This window comes from Psittacula echo, assembly GCF_963264785.1.
Source record: "Psittacula echo genome assembly, chromosome: 3".
NCBI classification, from domain to species: domain Eukaryota; kingdom Metazoa; phylum Chordata; class Aves; order Psittaciformes; family Psittacidae; genus Psittacula; species Psittacula echo.
The window spans coordinates 77,328,776-77,348,087 of NC_137736.1; positions in this window are offsets into that span (position 1 = coordinate 77,328,776).

A 19,312-nucleotide genomic window follows, 5' to 3' on the forward strand; every position below is an offset into this window, starting at 1 on the left:
TCCCCATCACAATCAGCAGGCAGATCTCAAGGGTACTCAAAGGCCATTCAAAAACTTCAAAACTCTCAAATGATGCTGCAAACTGTCTGGTGGAGGGGCTGGGGGTGTAAGGGAATGTCCCCTTCATAGGTTCACTGCCTGAGGAGGGGAAAAAAGATGTGTAATTGCTAAACACTTCTATTATATACCTCCCAAAGTATAGAGGTGATGACCACACTGGGAACGCAAGCCAGATCAGTTTCACGATCAATGATTCTATTGCATTGCAAGTCATTACCATGAAGTACAATGAAACAAGAACCTTAGCCCAGGACCCCCAGCCGATAAACACTAACACAGCAAATACCAGCTGTAAGTAAGGTACGACATGCTGACACTGTGAGATCAAGAGCAACAACTTTGAGAGGCAATAAATCAGCATTGTGATGAGTGATGGTTAATCTGAAAAAATGAATGCTTATCATAAATACAATTAGACAAACTCCGGTCAGATCTGTCATTATCTCAAACTTTCGCCCCACGTTGGGCACCACAATGAACCGTTGTGGTTTAAGCCCAGCCAGTAATTCAGAACCATGCAGCCACTCGCTCGCTCCCTGCGTTCTTCCTCCTGTCCAGCTCCCTGAGGGTTGAGGAGGAGAAAGAAAGAATGTAACTCCCACAGGTTGAGATAAGAACAGTCCAGTAACTAAGGTATAACACAAACCAATAGTCCTGCCACCAATAATAATAATGATAAGGGAAATAACAAGGGAAGAGAATACAACCGCTCACCACCCACCGACGGCTACCCAGCCCGACTGATCAGTGATCTAGCCCTTCTGGGTAACTGCCCCCAGTTTTACATCCTGGGCATGACATACTGTGGTATGGAATAACTCTTCAGCTACTTTGGGTCAGGTGTCCCGTCTCTGCTTCCTCCTGGCTTCCCCTCCTCCCTGGCAGAGCATGAGACTCAGAAAGTCCTTTGTCAGAGTGAACATTACTAAGCAGCAACTAAAAACATCAGTGGTATCAGTGCTGTTCCCAGGCTGAAAGTCAAAAACAGAGCACTGCACCAGCTACTAAGGAGAAAAAAATGACTGCTACTGCTGAACCCAGGACTGTTAGTCATAGAACGTCTTAAAAAGTAGAATGTATGTTATTTATAGATAGCTAATATTTTCATTCTATTCTTATTAAAATTATCTCAGAATGTGTTTGTGTTTTGTGTAATACTATATTTGAACATTACTAAGCAGCAACTAAAAGCATCAGTAATATCAGTGCTGTTCTCAGGCTGAAAGTCAAAACCACAGCACTGCACCATCTACTAAGAAGAAGAAAAATGACTGCTTCTGCTGAACCCAGGACAAAATGGTATCTTTTTGCTTTATGTTAGTAACATATTCCTGGTGATGGTCAGAGTAACCATAAAACCTTCTTGAGCAAAGAATCTTCAATGTAGTTGTACATACTTACACCTCTAGAATTTTTCTTAAGATACTCCAGCAAATCAGGACTGGCATCAAGCTGTCATTCCAGAAGGACGAGAGTGTCGCATAAGTCCTTTGTTATATCTGCTTTTTTCGTGAGGATGCATTTTAGCTCTAAGTCTTATCAAATATTACTATACATCTGTGTGTGGACACAAGTATATTTAGGTTGGATTTCCATTAAACTCAGTGCAAGTTTATTTCACATACAAACATCTATAGTCAAGTAAATACACAAAATATCTAAAAGCTGGAGATGCATCCCGGATGGAAATTTTGGCTTAATCTAAGAGAGATGTAGAGACACTGGAGAAGTCATAAATTAATTTTTAAAAGCATCTTTTCAATCAAGCTTTTGTTGTTGTTTTTTTTTTTTAAGTTTTGATATTATCTTCCATTACTGCAAACTATTAATCCATTGCTCTGAAATTCAGCAAATGATAAAATTGATTCTGGGCAATCTGACATATAAGAAGGCATATTTTGCACACTCATAATTAACTACCAGGGCAGGTATGTGGACTAATCTGAGACTTAGTATAACAGGAATAAGTGGAGAAAAATTTGATCGATCTTTATAACTGAAAAAAACCTCTATGGGACAAAACTATTTGTGGTAAAGCACATCTGAAGCTGAGGAATGACAGTTTGTGCTGCACTAAATAATGTTATGATATGTGTTTTGTTTATGAAGACTGCCTTCATACTAATTAAGAAGTCTCTATGAAGTAACACCAATAGCTTTTTTTTTTCTTTTAACTCTAACAGATCCTTATAATACATAGAAATCTTATAGGGCACTAAATAGTGCCCTTTATGCTTTTTCCCACTCTTTTGTAGCAACAGTCTGAAACTAATATAACTAACACGTGAAAAAATTAAGTGGGTTGATATGAATGATGCAGTATGATCAAAGATGGAAAGAGTAACCAGTTGTAAGTAAATATCTTCTATCTGTACTTTATTAATAATAACTTATTCACTAATTTTCAACACAACAACAAAGTTTAATTTAGATTTATTGAAAGAAAATATGAGGAAGCTATTAGTGGATTAGTTTCTCCTGAGAAGCATTTAAATCACTTTTGCGTAGATCATGATGCAATTTTCCTAATAAAAAAATACTTAATTATAAACTACCAGGCAAATTCACAAGGCCTCTGTGTGTAACACAGAGTTGCTGAAGACTTTTTAGACTTTATGGCTGCAATATCTGTTGCATCTGTATTCTGATAGGTAAAGCTTTCGCTTATGATTAAAGGTGTGCAGTCAAATAACATTTTTGCCCTTCTAATTATTATTAACTTTGCCCTTCAATTTGGCTTTGTTAATTTTAATTGTCTCTTTGAAATTCATTAAAAAATTTGCTGTGTAAATAAATATGTATGGAATCAGAAGATGGTTTTGAGGGCTAATATGAAATAAAACCAGAATACAAATGTTAAATTTTTATCTAGAAGAAACAAACATAAAAGGGTCCACTAGTGGTAAAACCTACCATTGCAATCAAGCAAAACTTATTTCTGCCACTTGAGACCTTGTCACACTATGTCTTAAACAAGAAATATCTTAAATGTCCTGAGACAAGGAGGTCCAAGGAATTAAGTTGAAGCATTTATTATGGTAGTTGTGTGAGGACCTTAGCGGCGACTTACTCATAATTTCGCCTTTTTTTAATGATGAGAAACCAGTTCCTCTCTTTTTCCTCCTGTCATGGTTTAAGCCAGTTGGCAAGTCAGCCACGCATTTTCTACTCCCCCCCCCCACCCAGAGGGATGGGGAGGAGAATCGAAAGAATGTAACTCCCAAGGGCTGAGATAAGAACAGTCCAGTAACTAAGGTATAACACAAATCACTACTGCTACTACCAATAATAATAATGATAACAGAAATAACAAGGGAAGAGAATACGATACCACCCGCCGGAAATGAGCCCGACAGAGAAAAGGATGTGCCCTTCCGGGTAACTCCCAGTTACATCCCTGGGTATGACGTGCTGTGGTATGGAATACCTCTTTGGCTAGTTTGGGTCAGGTGTCCTGTCCCTGCTTCCTCCTGGCTTCTCCTCCTCCCTGGCAGAGCATGAGACTCACAAAGTCCTTGGTCAGGGTAAACATTCTGACCAGCAACTGAAAACATCGGCTTTATCAGTATTATTCCCAGGCCGAAAGTCAAAAACACAGCACTGCACCAGCTACTAAGAAGGAGAAAAACTGACTGCTGCTGCTGAACCCAGGACACCTCCTTTGGGATGTTGGAAGATAAATACAATAGCACTGAGAGAGACACAGTAAAGGGATATTTGCAAGGAATTTGATGGTACATTTACTTCTGGATATGCTCTTTTTGAAAATCTGTTAACCCTAGCCCCACTGGAAAATACTGAAGTACTTATAGTCCAAAAGAAACCCTTTCATATTTTCTGTTATCAAATATAACTTCTTGTCTTATGATCTCTCTTAACAGTGTCTGTTTAATTTTTTTATTGGAGGAATTTGATTACTGATTAGATATTTGTTAGGGTACATTTGACACCCAGCAACTAGTAAATTATTTTCTTTTTTAGTTAATAAAATATAAATAAATAATATAAAAATCATAACTATTGATAATACATGGCTATTTTTAACTTCTAACATCCACACAAATAATAAGAGAAAACCCATGCATTTTAACAATTTCTGGTGCATCTTTGTCATACATTTGTTTTATGCCTTTATCAGCCATGACTCACTTCACTGATAATGTGTGATTCTCCTGTGATTTCCATCTTGTACGAAGTTACACATATTGACCGTGGGTGTTTAAAGAATACTCACACACTTTTCAGTTTTCAGCTGTTACCCACATGGTGTTCCTGAACTTTTTACATGCCACAGCTTGTTTAGTGAGGAGGCACTGCATTTTTGCACTTAAAAGTCTTTTGAAGAACAGTGATTGATGCATATTCTTAATTTTCAGTCCTACTTCCTCAGTCTCTATGACCAGCTGTGTAAATACTATTGAGGACAAAATATTGATCACACATAGTTGTATATCTGATATAATAAAGAATATACCAAACATGTCTAAAGGAGATCAAGATATGAGCATAATACTTCATTTTTATAACAAATAGATTCATTGTGGTTCAGCCTGTTTTGTACCCAGTGCCATGCTAGCCTTACGGTTTTTGAACTATCACTACACAGTCTACACACACCAGCAACTGCATCATTATGAAACAATAGAATGCACCCCATTTTTTATAAATGTTTCTTCTCTTTTTTTTTTTTTTTTTTTGTTTGTGTGTCTCTTTGTTTGTTTGTTTAACCTTTGCTGGTTCTCTCCATGTTTGAAAATGCTTGGAAATCTGAAGAATGTCTTTGAGCACACCCACATGTCCATAATATACGAATGTGCCACTCCATCCATCCCTAAACTGCAGGAAAGGACTCAAGAATGTTGCAGATCATTGGCCATTTCCACATGTACAGTCTCTTCATACACGGTAAATGAAAAGTGTTCAGAATCCTTTGGACATAAGACATCTGAAAGGAAATGTGGAACATATCCCTTCAGCTCAGGAAAAAACCCCACAAACAATCCAAAAGCAAAAAACCAAGAAGCCCCAATAACAACAAAAACCCCACACCCCTCCCCACAAATCCTTACAAACCTTTACAAAATCAGAGGATTTATTTTATCACCTTTTGGGTTTGGTTTTTTTCTTTTTTTAAGCTACTAAGACATTTAAATCAGAATTGGAAGTTCAAAACTTCAAGGTAAACAAATATAAATATTCAAGCTACTTGTTTCTTTAAGTCTTTATAAACAGATAAGGGATCACTTTTTAAAGGTGTTCTAACAAAACTAAAAGACAGTTTCTGTTCCTGAAGGGAGCAAGGAAACAATTTTGAGAACAAACAGACGTGAAGTTAAAATAAACTCATCTTTGGGAAAGAAAAAAAAAAAAAGCAGCAAGGAACAACAGGGCATTTTTTAAAATAGCTGGCGGCAAAAATTAATGTGTATATAATCTCATGAAAGTGATTAGAAATAGCATGCAATAAAATAGGAAGAATTCCATGTGAGCTGTAAGGCCTCTAAGGAAAAAAAAAAAACCAAGTAAAAATAAAACCAATAAATAGCCAGTAATTCTGTAATTTTTTTTAAGATAAAACAGCACAACATTCTTAATATCACATTAAGTGTATTGTCTCTTGCATACAAAATCACTACTCCACTGACAAAAAAATCTGTAATATTATTTATATTAGAAACAGGTAGCTGATATCAGTCCTCTGTGATGGGAATCCTAGCCACGGTGATTGCAAGGAGTTTCTTTTAAAAAGTTAATTGAAAACATAGTTTGATGCCATTTACACTTTAAACACAAACTTAATGCATTAAAATACGAAATTAATATTTTCACATATTCAGATTTTTTTGCAATTATCAAAGAAAAAAGATTGAAATGTGTCTCTGAATAGATAAATACACAAACAAAACTCTTCAGCTGTTCAAGGGAATAAATGTATTATAATTTTTTATTCTATTTAAATAGCTCTAAATAATCTTTTCATCTGTATATTGAAAGATAGCAATAATGTGGTATACCATGTCTTGGGACACGCCTTTAGATATCTGTTATATAAAAAGGAAGGATGAGGCTTATAAGGGAATTTTTTTAGGGAATCTTTTAGGGATATTCCAATGTTTCCTTTGTGTGGTGGTTGGCTTGTTCTTACCACATCTGTTATCAGGAGTTCCCTGGGAGAGTTTTATATTGTTCTGCAAACCATATAGCCTTCAAGAGACAGGCACCTTTGCAGCCCATTTTGCAGAGTATTGCCTGCAGAGAAAACTAGCCTTACATATCAAAATGTTAGTTAGTTAGCTCTTGTCACTTAATCCTGTAAAACTAACCTGCATAAATTTTATTTATATAGGACTTCAGCTGACTGCTTTCTTGACAAGGAAGCAACTCCAGGGAGCCTACTGTAGCTAATAAGTTATATTTTGGATTAGGGTTGGTGATTTTGATAGTGTGAAATTAGTCATAAATCATTAAGGATTTTTTTCTTTAATTAATAAGTCACCAATTTTTGTAACTAAGAGTATTTTTTTGTAAGCGAGAACATTTGTCCCCTTGCAAGTGCACTGCTAGCAAACAAAATGAAAGAAACAAAAAAATAAATGTATCTTGACAATTCCAGCTTCATAAATTTAAAGCTTACAGCTCAAAACCAGATGAATAGCTACAATTCAAGAAAGTGGACTGTGGCCCTTCAAAATCCATAAAATGGAAATGCTTTCAATGCATTAAATTAAATCCACTGATGCATTTAACTCTTTTTATCCCAGCTCCACTTCATCTGTAGTGAATGTGTTGCTAACTTAAAAAAAAGGTCTCTATGACTAAAATCTCTAAGAAAAATAAATTCTTGTACTTTTCTGTCCACTAGTGTATCTGAGTCTCGTGGATGGAGTGGTGCACTTCACTTGCAAGAGAGAAGCACCAATATATTTATTTATATAAAATAGTGAGTTAACAAAGTTCAATGGTTGCAACAGTGGTTTTAACAAGATTCAATGTCAAGTACACTGGAGTATTTAACTGCATAGAGGACAAGGTAAATCAGACACATTGAGGACACCCTCTTGATCAGTCATGAGATTGAGAGAGGACTTCTTTGCTTTCTAAATTCCTACTCAGAGGAGTCTGGGTGCTGCTGAATGCAATCCTAGTCCCAGTTTGGTCAGTGGTTTATCTCTAAAGCATTATATGTGCACAGTCAATCTTAAAAAATTCTTAGCAAAGCTTACAAAGCTTAGCAAACTATTAGTCACTTGATGTGGATCTTTTGTGGCAAGGAATCTCTTAACTTCAAGGAAAAGGGAGCTCTGCAGCAGGCTTAATATTGGAAGGTATCTCTCTACTCAGGAGGAGATCCTGGCATGTAGCCAGCTGTCAAGAGTATTCAAAGGGCTCGTGGGCTGCTCAGTATTTACGGGGTGTCCCGGGTTCAGCAGCAGCAGTCATTTTTTCTCCTTCTTAGTAGCTGTTGCAGCACTGTGTTTTTGACTTCCGGCCTGGGAACGGAGCTGATAACACCGATGTTTAGACTGACCAAGGACTTTGTGAGTCTCATGCTCTGCCAGGGAGGAGGGGAAGCCGGGAGGAAGCAGGGACAGGACACCTGACCCAAACTAGCCAAAGAGGTATTCCATACCACAGCACATCATGCCCAGGAGGTAGAACTGAGAATTCCCGGAAGGGCTGGATCACTGCTGGGTGGGGGCGAGGTACCAGTTGGTGAGCCGTTGTATTCTCTTCCTTGTTATTTCCTTTATCATTATTACTATTAGTGGTAGCAGTAGTGATTTGTGTTATACCTTAGTTATTAAACTGTTCTTATCTCAACCCATGGGAATTGCATTCTTTTGATTCTCCTCCCTGTCCCTCCAGAAGCGGAGGGAAGAAAGGTGTGGGGGGAAGTGGACTACGTGGTTCTGATTTACGGCCTGGGCTTAAACCACGGCAGTTCTTTTTTGGCGCCCAACGTGGGGCTCGAAGGGTTGAGATAACGACAGATCTGACCAAGGCACAATGCTGATTTATTGGCTCTCAAAGTTGTTTCTCTTGATGTCACAGTTTCAGTATGCTGTAGCTTACTTAGAGCCGGTATTTGCTGTGTTAGTGTTTATCAAGTGTGGGCCTTGGGCTAAGGTTCTTGTTTCATTGTATTTTATGGTAATGGCTTGTAATGCGGGCGGGCTCCGGCAGCAGGGCGGGATGGACATGGCCGTGGACTTGTACCAGGCCGTCCCGCTGCTCTTCACTGTCCTGGCCCTCGTCCTCGCCTCCATCTTCGTGAGGCTGCGGGGAGCTGAGGGGGAGCGGCCCCGGGAGCCGGCGGCAGCCGAAGCGGCCCGGAGGAACGGCCCCGGGGACCAAGCGGCGGCAGGAGCGGGGCTGGAGGCTGGCAGGGAGCGGCTGCCAGTGGAAGAAGTGGGGGCGGTCGAGAAGGGAAAAGAGGTGGCTGCCGAGCAGCGGGAAGAGGTGGCGGCGGAGCCGAGCCCCACGGCCGAGCCCAGCCCCGCAGAGGCCGAGAGCATCCCACGGCAGCCGCCCACCGAGCCCCGTGAGCCTGAGCCACAGGAGGATGCAGGAGACCCTGCAGCATTTCCCAGCAAGGCAGAGGAGGAAGATCTGAACTCAGAAAAAGAGGAGCTGGTGGTGAGAGAGCCAGCAAGCATAGCAGCTGCACCAGCCTCAGTGACAAGTACAGCAGCATCATTTGAGAGTTCTGAAGGTTTTGAATGGCTTTTGGGTACCCTTGGGACCTGCTTGCTGATTGTGATGGGGATCACCATGTTGGCACACACACAGAGTGTGTTCTACCCACAACCATTTTGTCTGATCCCGAGAGTTAAGCAGAGACAGGTTTGGGTCTTGTCTGGGGTTAGACGACGATATAGGAGGACCAAGAGGTTTTCCCCAAGGCTGGACAGCCATGAGTGTCATGGTGTGTGGGACAGCATGGGCGAGTATCTAGTTCACTGGGCCCCTCCAGTGCTTTGGAAGCGTCGGAGATGGAAGGCAGCTGTGTGGAGTCCCCAACAACAAGTTGCAGAAACTGCTGGAGGGGAGGATGAATTATTTTGAGCCTGATGGGCCCATGACACTTCAGGCCATCAGGGCAGAGATGCAGCATAGAGATGGACTCATGATCGAGGGGTGGACTTTGCAATGGGCCTCTCCTGTTCTGAAAGACTGTTACAAGACATGGAGCCCACCATCATGGACTGAATTAACTCAGCAGCTTTATAGGGATTGGTCCGTGCACTAAGATAAGAGTGCACTGAGATGAAAGTGATGGTATATTGAAAATGTGGGATCTGAGCATGACATGAATGGTATGGAATAAAGGGTGGATACTGCCCTGGGTTCAGCAGCAGCAGCAGTCATTTTTATTCCTTCTTAGTAGCTGTTGCAGCATTGTGTTTTTGACTTTCAGCCTGGGAACAGAGCTGATAACACCGATGTTTAGACTGACCAAGGACTTTGTGAGTCTCATGCTCTGCCAGGGAGGAGGGGAAGCCGGGAGGAAGCGGGGACAGGATGCCTGACCCAAACTAGCCAAAGAGGTATTCCATACCACAGCACGTCATGCCCAGGATGTAGAATTGAGAGTTCCTGGAAGGGCTGGTTCACTGCGGGGTGGGGGCGAGGTACCAGCTGGTGAGCGGTTGTATTCTCTTCCTTGTTATTTCCTTTATCATTATTACTATTAGTGGTAGCAGTAGTGATTTGTGTTATACCTTAGTTATTAAACTGTTCTTATCTCAACCCATGGGAGTTGCATTCTTTTGATTCTCCTCCCTGTCCCTCCAGAAGTGGAGGGAAGAAAGGTGGGGGGGGAAGTGGACTGCGTGGTTGTGATTTATGGCCTGGGCTTAAACCAGGACACGGGGTAAGATGATTAACTCATAGCCGTACTTGCATACTGACTACAGAAGTTAGTTTCTTCCAAATTTTGCTAGAGTCAGACATTGACAAGCACTGTGGTTAGGTGGCCACGTTGCTCAAATTAGCCCTTGTCTATTCTGTTGTATTTGCCTTACCCAAATCCACTTTGAACCAGATGTAGCCATCATGATCAGATACATCCATTATGCTTGGAAATAAATAAACATTACAGGAGAAAAAAATAAATATATTTTAATAAATAAACAAAATAATAAACAAATAAATAAATATAATGGGAAATAAAGTTCAGGTTGGCTGGGAGGAGGGAGGAGGAGCACACTCTCACACTGAGTCGTAATTTCCACAACCTCATTAGTAGGTTAAAGTTAAAACTTACATTCAAACATTCAGGATAATGATATGGGGTTTTTTTTAATTCAGTAGAGGCTGCAGAAAGTTAATTTGTCACATTCTAGTGCCATAGAGATTTTTTTTTCTTTTTAAGGTAAATGGCTATTTATCTTCCTTAAGCTGTCCAGAGAATGAGTCAATGTTCAGTACCATTATACTTGTGCATTCTTGGGAAAAAAAATGTTGTCATCTATTTCACTAATAAATGAGAAAGGTTTGCAAACAATAAGAAAAACAAAACAAAACAAAACAATGAGTTCTAATCTTCTAAAAACAATATTTGGGAAGAGAAACATAGAATCGTAGAATCATACAATTATACAACCATAGTTTGTATTGGGAGGAACCATTAAAGGCCATCTAGTCATTTGTACAGAGAAAATCTGTAATGTGTGTACGTAGGACCTGAACTAATATGCATACATGAAATAAAGTTTAAGTATAAATCAGTCATGACAAAGGTTTTATGGTTTTCATTATGTGCCTAGAGTAAGGTAAACAATATGCTTTGCTGGAGCAAGGGCTTCATTGGGCATTCTTTAAATATGATACCAAATGAGCAGAGTAAGTTAACTGAATGCATGGAACATGAGTGGAACTAGAGCACTTTTTAGGTCGGCTTAATATAAGTCATTTATACAGTGCATTTCTCATTCATATTCAAGTATATGGATTTTTAAAATGTCACTATAATTCTTATCAAGACTTTTGACACTATTAAAAGCCTGGTGAACTCACTGAGGTTCTCTCCACTGCCTTTAATGCAGTTTGGATCTGTTTCCATTCTGGAAGTGTTCACAGCCAGGCTGGATGGCGCTCTGAGCAGCCTCATCTAGTGGGATGTGTCCCTGCCTTTGACAGAGGGGTTGGAACTAGATGAGATTTAAGGTCACTTCTAACCCAAACCATTTTATGACTCTATGATTCCACGCTTGCACTGTGTCATTCTGCTTCTCTGATGATGTATGGATGTCATATACTTATATGAGAAGTGGGGTAGGAAGGAAAGGAGAGGTTAGTGTCCATGGTGGCAAATTAAGCAAAGCTTGCTGCTGGGACAAGTATTCAAACAACAACAACAACAAAAAAATAAATGCATAGGAAGCACAGCTATCAAGTGCAGACCAAGTGGAAATAGATTGTATATCAGAATATTTTGATCCTGCTGTTATCAGTTCAAAATGGTGCATTTTCTATGCTGCAAGTAGTGCAGGTGCTGTAATATGTCAGCATGTGTAACTTGATGAGGAGGTGCTTACTTCTGAAAGCTAATGGCAAATTTATAGCAAGAGAAAAATGACTGTGTTCATTACTAGCTATGGGTGGGAGAAACTCCAGATACAGCTTTCAGAAGTATTTTTGTTTGTTTGCTTGGTGCTTCCTTGTATGATCACTTTAATGATAATGCACTTTATTTTTTCATGAGCTGAACCCAGCTGTGATTAGCAATTTAACTTTCTAAGTAATGGAGAATGAAACAAAAGAAGTCAGTAGATCCTGCACCAGGTGGTGAATAAATAAATTCAGTCTTAGCACCACATGACATTAGCATCAAAAACAATAGCACAAGAATTATAATTGTCTCAGTGGAAAGAACACCTGAAAAAACATGAGGAAGCGAAAAATCCACCCTGCTGTCCTTTTTTGTAACTTCTGCGACTTTGTTGGAGCAGTTCTGGTAACTAACAATAAGAAATAATGCTTTCCACCCTCCATGGACCTTTCTGACCCTCTATGGTTTAAGTGTTATTCCCAAAGAATTTCTATGTGCTTTCTTCTTTACTATACTCCTGGTTTCTCTGATCTTACTGCCAGTTACAATCAACTCAATTTTTTTCTTTTCTTACTTGTGGTATAAGCATAATGCCATGCTAAACTATGATATATTTTTAATTCTCCTTACTATCACATATTTGTAACAGGAAAAGTACTAATATTTAGGACAGATGAATATCATACAGGATTTATTGAGGAAAAAAATTCTCCACTACACATATTTCCTACAAATGAGATCATATAATGCAATGCCCAGTAACGGCTTTTAAGGTACAAATTTAAACCTAGTAATTAATACATTTTTCTTCAGAGAAGTTTCAGAGAAAAAATAAAAAAGTGAAATATTTTGCAAGGTATATTAATGCTTAATGAATAATCTATTTCCTTGTCATATGTTCCCACACACAAGTCAGATGTAAAAACACCTTTTTTTTTACAACTGAGCCTATTCTGTGGTTTTTGCACTTTTTGCACGTTAGACCTGTCTGGACCCAAATGCAGAAGAACCAAGCACGCTATGTCATACAGTGTCAGGACTGGATTCCAGTCATCCTAGGATTGTAGTGTTTGGAGTTGCACTCTTCTCAGGGCCCTGAAATGGACACCTGTTAATCTGGGTTCTTATGTTTCCTCACTGGACATCATATGTACTAGACACCTTTTAGGAGATAGTTTAAGAACAGTTCTCAGACTATGACTTTTTTCACCTAGCCCATGTAGATATATATATCTACATGCAGACACCCAAATGTTGCCCTTTCAATCTGGAGCTGAATCCCACCCACCATGTCTTTATTTCCTTCACATTAAGATAATAAATGTTCAAGAGTGACATATGGTTCATTGCTATGCATTACAGTTGCATATAGCTTTGCAGAAATCCATGGGTTTTTACGTAGACATCCTACAATACTGTTATGGAAGTGCAGACAACAGGTGAGAAGCAGAACAAGCACTCATACCCTTGGTAAAACAAATGCATATAAGCAGGGATCTACAGGACAAAATAGAGCATGGAATTTTTTTTGAGAATTTCTGTCTATGTGTACAAAATAACTGGTTGCCATAAGATAATTCTGATATCTGAGGTATTTAAAATACTTACTTTATTCAGCAACTCTCTTGTGCAGCTTGTGCATAGCTGTAATAGGGTGAATTGTTTCAAGACATATATATATAATATATATTATATATAAAATATACACAAAATTGAAAGTCCTTCTGATAATAAGATACATACCTTCCTTCAAGACCTGTGGCACCATGTAGGCAATAGGAAAGACGTGGGGATAAAGCAAAATTCTGAAGACCTCCCTAAATTCTCCTCATATTAATCCCTGCCTTATACTCGAGGTTACCTAAGAATGTTTCTTGATCTTCCTTTATGAATTACTTGTGTTCCTGCTATTTCAGGATATTTTACCATCAAAGCCTAGCTGCAGCTACTAGCAGTGAGTAGAAATTGTTGTGTTTGACTTTCCAATAATTATGTGAAGCATTACTTCTGCAATTCAGACCATATAGTGTGCTGCTTCATCATAAATAATGACTGTAACTGATTACAGTGGATCTCAAGGATGCAATTCTCTCAAGATGTGACCTTTGCAGAAAAAGGAGGAAAAAGGACAAAGCTGGTTAAATTTTCTGTTCTGGGAGCAGAAACAAATTCATTTTGAGAGAGCTATCAGCTCTGGGAAGCAGTTAGTGATTAAAGTGTTACCAGTACTCACAAAAAAAATATTTATTCTTTAACATTTATTTTGCCAAAATTTTATTAATAGAAATCTTTTGAATGAAAAAACAGACACATTCTTAGTGTCAAAATTACACGCAATAAACCATGTTTAGTAAGCTATATTGTGAGTAGGACATAAAATATCAGAAAAGCATAACAGTGCACCCCAGGTATCTCTTCATTACCATCTAATAAAAGGCAAACAGAAAAGAACCAGCCTGCCTTTGGAGAGGCCGGAAGAAGGAGACTCGGCGGGGCTTTTAAACGGGACCAGAGCACGGAGACTTCATTTCCCAGCCTGCCTTTGGAGAGGCCGGAAGGAGGAGACTCGGCGGGGCTTTTAATCGGGACCAGAGCACGGAGACTTCATTTCCCAGCCTGCCTTTGGAGAGGCCGGAAGGAGGAGACTTGGCGGGGCTAGGCTCTAGTATTTAAGGTTAAGAGCTTCCAGGGAGCACGGTGAACAGAGTAGTAATTGGATTGTAGAAGAGGCAGTTTGCACGGCAGTTCGCGCAGGCTGGGCAAGCAGGGCTTGGAAGTAATGGTTCTTACACGATCAAAATCTGTAGTGAACAAGGGTGTAAGTGACTTAACGGAACCCTCCAGAAAGGATGTGTCTGTACAGACCCCTTCTTGTGCAGAGTGTTTGAACTTATCAGTAGTACCAGGGGCAGATGACATTTGCCTGAGGTGCCAACAGGTTACTAATCTCTTATCACTGGTGACTGAGCTGAAGGAAGAAGTTGAAAGGCTAAGAAGTATTAGGGAAAGTGAAAAGGAAATAGATTGGTGGAGTTCCACCCTTGAACCTTTGAGGGAGGCCCATCAGGAGTCAGAAGACTCCCATGCCTCCAACTGCCAAGAAATAGAAGGGCACCTGGTTGATGAAGGGGATTGGAAATCGGTCTCTGTTTGGAGGGCTAATAATAACATTTCCTCCCAACCCCCATTACCAACTCAGATACCGCTTCAGAACAGATATGAGATCCTGGATCAGGAGGATCTAGAGAGCCAGCTAGATGGTTTAGGAAACAATAATTTACTCAGTGAGCCTCTCAATTATGCTTTATCTGTAGGACGAATTACCACTTCTAACATCAAAAAGAAAAGAAGGGTAGTTGTAGTGGGAGACTCGCTTCTAAGGGGAACAGAGGGTCCCGTATGCCAGCAGGACCCAATCCACAGGGAGGTTTGCTGCCTTCCTGGGGCCCAGATACGGGAGATCACCGAGAGACTTTCTGGGTTGATTAGGCCCTCTGATTATTATCCACTGCTGATACTCCAGGCTGGCAGTGATGAGATTGAAAGGAGGAGTGTTAAGGCAATTAAAAGGGACTTTAGGGTACTGAGTCAGGTGGTTGATGGGGCAGGAGCCCAAGTGATCTTTTCCTCGATCCCTTTGGTGGCAGAAAAATTTAATGAATGGAACAGGAGAGCCCACATTATTAACAAGTGGCTCAAGGGTTGGTGTCGTCGGCAGAACATTGGGTTCTTTGACCATGGGACAACTTTTACAGCACCTGGCCTACTGGACACGGATGGGTTGCATCTCTCTGTTAAGGGTAGAAGAATCCTTGCTCATGAATTGGCAGAACTCATTGAAAGGGCTTTAAACTAGGTTTGAAGGGGGAAGGGGATGCAGCTGGGCTGACTGGAAGCAGGACTAAGGGTAATCAGCCTGGGTCAGTGGTGAAATCGGTGGATCAGCTGAGGTGCATGTATACTAATGCATGTAGTATGAGGAATAAACAAGAGGAGCTGGAAGCCATGGTGCAACAATATAGCTATGATGTAGTTGCCATCACAGAAATGTGGTGGGACGAGTCAAATAGCTGGAACATCGTATTGGATGGCTACAAGCTCTTCAGAAGAGACAGAAAAGGGAGAAGGGGTGGAGGGGTGGCTCTTTATATTAGGGAGGTCTTAGATGTTATAGGTATTGAAATGAATGATGATGAAGTTGAATGTTTATGGGTAAGAATTAAGGGGAAGGCGGGTAAGGCTGATATCCTATTGGGGGTCTGTTATCGTCCACCCAATCAGAAAGAAGAAGTGGACAACTTGTTTTATAAGCAACTGGAGAATGTTTCTGGATCTTCAGCCCTTGTTCTTGTAGGCGACTTCAACCTACCGGATATATGTTGGGAATTTCATACAGCTCAAAAAAGGCAGTCCAGAAAGTTTTTAGAGTGTGTGGAGGATAACTTTCTGTCACAGCTGGTGAGCGAGACTACCAGGGGAGGGTCTATGTTAGACCTGTTGTTCACTAATAGAGATGGACTGGTGGGTGAGGTGAAGGTTGAAGGTTGCCTGGGGCACAGTGATCATGAAATTGTAGAATTTTCAATACTTAGGGAAATCAGGAAGAACATCAATAAGACCTATACCTTGGACTTCCTGAGGGCAGATTTTGGCCTGTTTAAGAGACTCATTCAGAGAGTTCCTTGGGAAACTGCCCTTGAAAATAAAGGAGTTCAGGAAAGCTGGGTGTGCCTCAAAACAGAGATCTTGAGGGCACAGGAAAAGTCTGTTCCTGTGTGCCGTAAGATGAGCCGACGAGGCAAGCGTCCAGCCTGGATGGGTACTGAGGTTATGAAGGAACTTAGAAATAAAAAGAAGGTGTATTATCTTTGGAAGGAGGGTAGGGTTTCTCAGGGAGTGTTTAAGGAGGCTGCTGGGGCATGTAGAAAGAAAATTAGGGAGGCCAAAGCTCAGTTTGAACTTAAATTGGCAACTTCTGTAAAGAATAATAAAAAAAGTTTTTATAAATATATTAATGGTAAAAGGAAGGGTAGGACTGATCTTTGCTACTTATTGGATGAGGCAGGAAACTTAGTAACTAAAGATGAGGAGAAAGCAGAAGTGCTTAATGCCTTTTTTGCCTCAGTTTTCAGTAGGAAGACACCTTGCCCTCAAGATAACTGTACTTTGGGGTTGATAGGTGGTGTTAGGGAGCAGAATGGTCCTCTTGTTATTCAAGAAGAGGAAGTTAAAGAATTGTTGAGGCATCTGAATATTTATAAATCAATGGGACCAGATGGGATCCATCCCAGGGTGATGAGGGAGATCGCGGATGAGCTTGCAAAGCCGCTCTCCATCATTTACCAACAGCCGTGGCTCACTGGTGAGGTTCCAGATGATTGGAAGTTGGCCAATGTGATGCCCATTTATAAAAAGGGTAGGAGGGAAGATCCTGGTAATTACAGGCCAGTTAGTCTGACCTCAGTGCCGGGAAAGTTAATGGAAAAGTTCATACTGAGTGTTATTAAGCAGCACTTAAGAAATGGCCAGGGTATTAGACCCAGCCAGCATGGATTTACGAAGGGCAGGTCATGCTTGACTAACTTGATTTCCTTTTATGATCAGGTGACCCGCCTGGTGGATGTTGTCTATATTTGGATTTCAGCAAGGCTTTTGACACTGTCCCCCATAACATACTTCTGGAGAAGTTAGTAGCTCATGGCTTGGACAGGAGCACTCTTTGCTGGGTCAGTAACTGGCTGGATGGCCGGGCCCAGAGGGTGATGGTGAACGGTGTTGCATCCAGCTGGCAACCAGTCACCAGTGGTGTCCCTCAGGGGTCTGTGCTGGGACCGGTGTTGTTCAATATTTTTATTGATGACATGGATGAGGGTATTGAGTCTTTCATCAGTAAGTTTGCAGACGACACTAAGCTGGGAGCTTGTGTCGATCTTTTGGAAGGAAGGAGGGCTCTGCAGAGAGACCTGGATAGGTTGGATAGATGGGCAGAATCCAATAAGATGAAATTTAATAAGTCTAAGTGCCGAGTCCTACATTTTGGCCGTAAAAACCCCTTGCAATGTTACAAGCTGGGGACAGTGTGGCTGGATAGTGTCCAGGTAGAAAGGGATCTGGGGGTATTGGTGGATGGCCAGTTGAATATGAGCCAGCAGTGTGCCCTGGTGGCCAAGAAGGCCAATGGTATCCTAGCCTGCATTAGGAATGGTGTGGCCAGCAGAGACAGGGAGGTTATTCTTCCCCTGTATTTAGCACTGGTGAGGCCGCACCTTGAGTACTGTGTCCAGTTCTGGGCTCCTCAGTTTAAGAAGGACGTAGAAATGATTGAGCGCGTCCAAAGGAGGGCTACGAGGTTGGTGAGGGGCTTGGACCACAAGCCCTACAAGGAGCGCCTGAGAGAGTTGGAGTTGTTTAGCCTGGAGAAAAGGAGACTTAGAGGTGACCTTATCACTCTCTACAACCTCCTGAAAGGAGGTTGTAGACAGGTGGGGGTTGGTCTCTTTTATCAGGCAACAACTGATAGAACGAGAGGACACAGTCTCAAACTGCGCCAAGGAAGGTACAGGTTGGATATTAGGAAGAAATTTTTCACAGAAAGAATAATAAAATATTGGAACGGTCTGCCCAGGGTGGTGGTGGAGTCTCCATCCCTGGATGTGTTTAAAAAGAGATTGGATGTGATACTTGGTGATATGGTTTAGTCGAGGTATAAGGCATGGGTTGGACTCGATGATCTTGAAGGTCCCTTCCAACCTGGTAATTCTGATTCTGATTCTGACCTACTGTGGCCCCCACATTCACAACCAGATGACAACTTTACCAGCAATGAAGCTTGTGCCAGTTGCTGGTCTGAGGCATGTACCCTACAAGTACAGACAGCAAAGTGCTAAATAACTGAATGCCCCCATTGCTAAGTGCATCAGTGAGACACCCATGTGCTTAGTAAATAGACAGTGAGGGAAATTAGCAGCACAAGGATTTCCAGCATGTTATAGATGTACTCTGTGAGGAGCTGGGGAGTGCCAGTCATGCAGGACAAGCTGTGGTTCACATGTCAGCAAATATGATTGTCTGCATATGTAAAAGCTATTAAAGGTGTTAGTAGAGAAGGAGAAAATGACTAGCTGTTAGCCGAAGTCACTCCCTAATAGAAATTCTTGTATTAGTCTGTCCTCTTTGATTTGAAATATGAACTTAAATTGCTCCTGTTAACAGTTTGCTGCTCAGTCTCCTTGTTTCTCTTTGGTTTGCTTTTAGGTTTTTTTTTTGTTTGTTTTTTTTTTTTTTTTTTTAATGAAACTTACTCCTTTTCCCAGCCTTAAACCTACATCGTTTGCATAGAACCTTTCATTTCAACAATTTTATGTCAGTACTACGGAGATGCATTCACCAGTTTGGGTGGAGAAATGTTAAAATTATCAGCAGAATCTATTTTCTTCAATGGCCTTCTGGGAGTGCTGAGACTGGCAACAGGCTTCAGAAAAACAGCAACATACTCTAGAGATACTTATTCCTTCTGCTTCATTCTTGCCAGGAACTGTTTATCTAAGCTCTCCCCTGGGCAGAGCATCTTGAAGGACCTCTCATGTCAACTAGAAAGGAAAAGAATGTCAAAAGAAGAGATTTATACGAGTTTTGCTAATAACATAATTGCAACCATTTTTGCTGTGTTCTATCCATTCTACTTCTGTGTATCTTTGT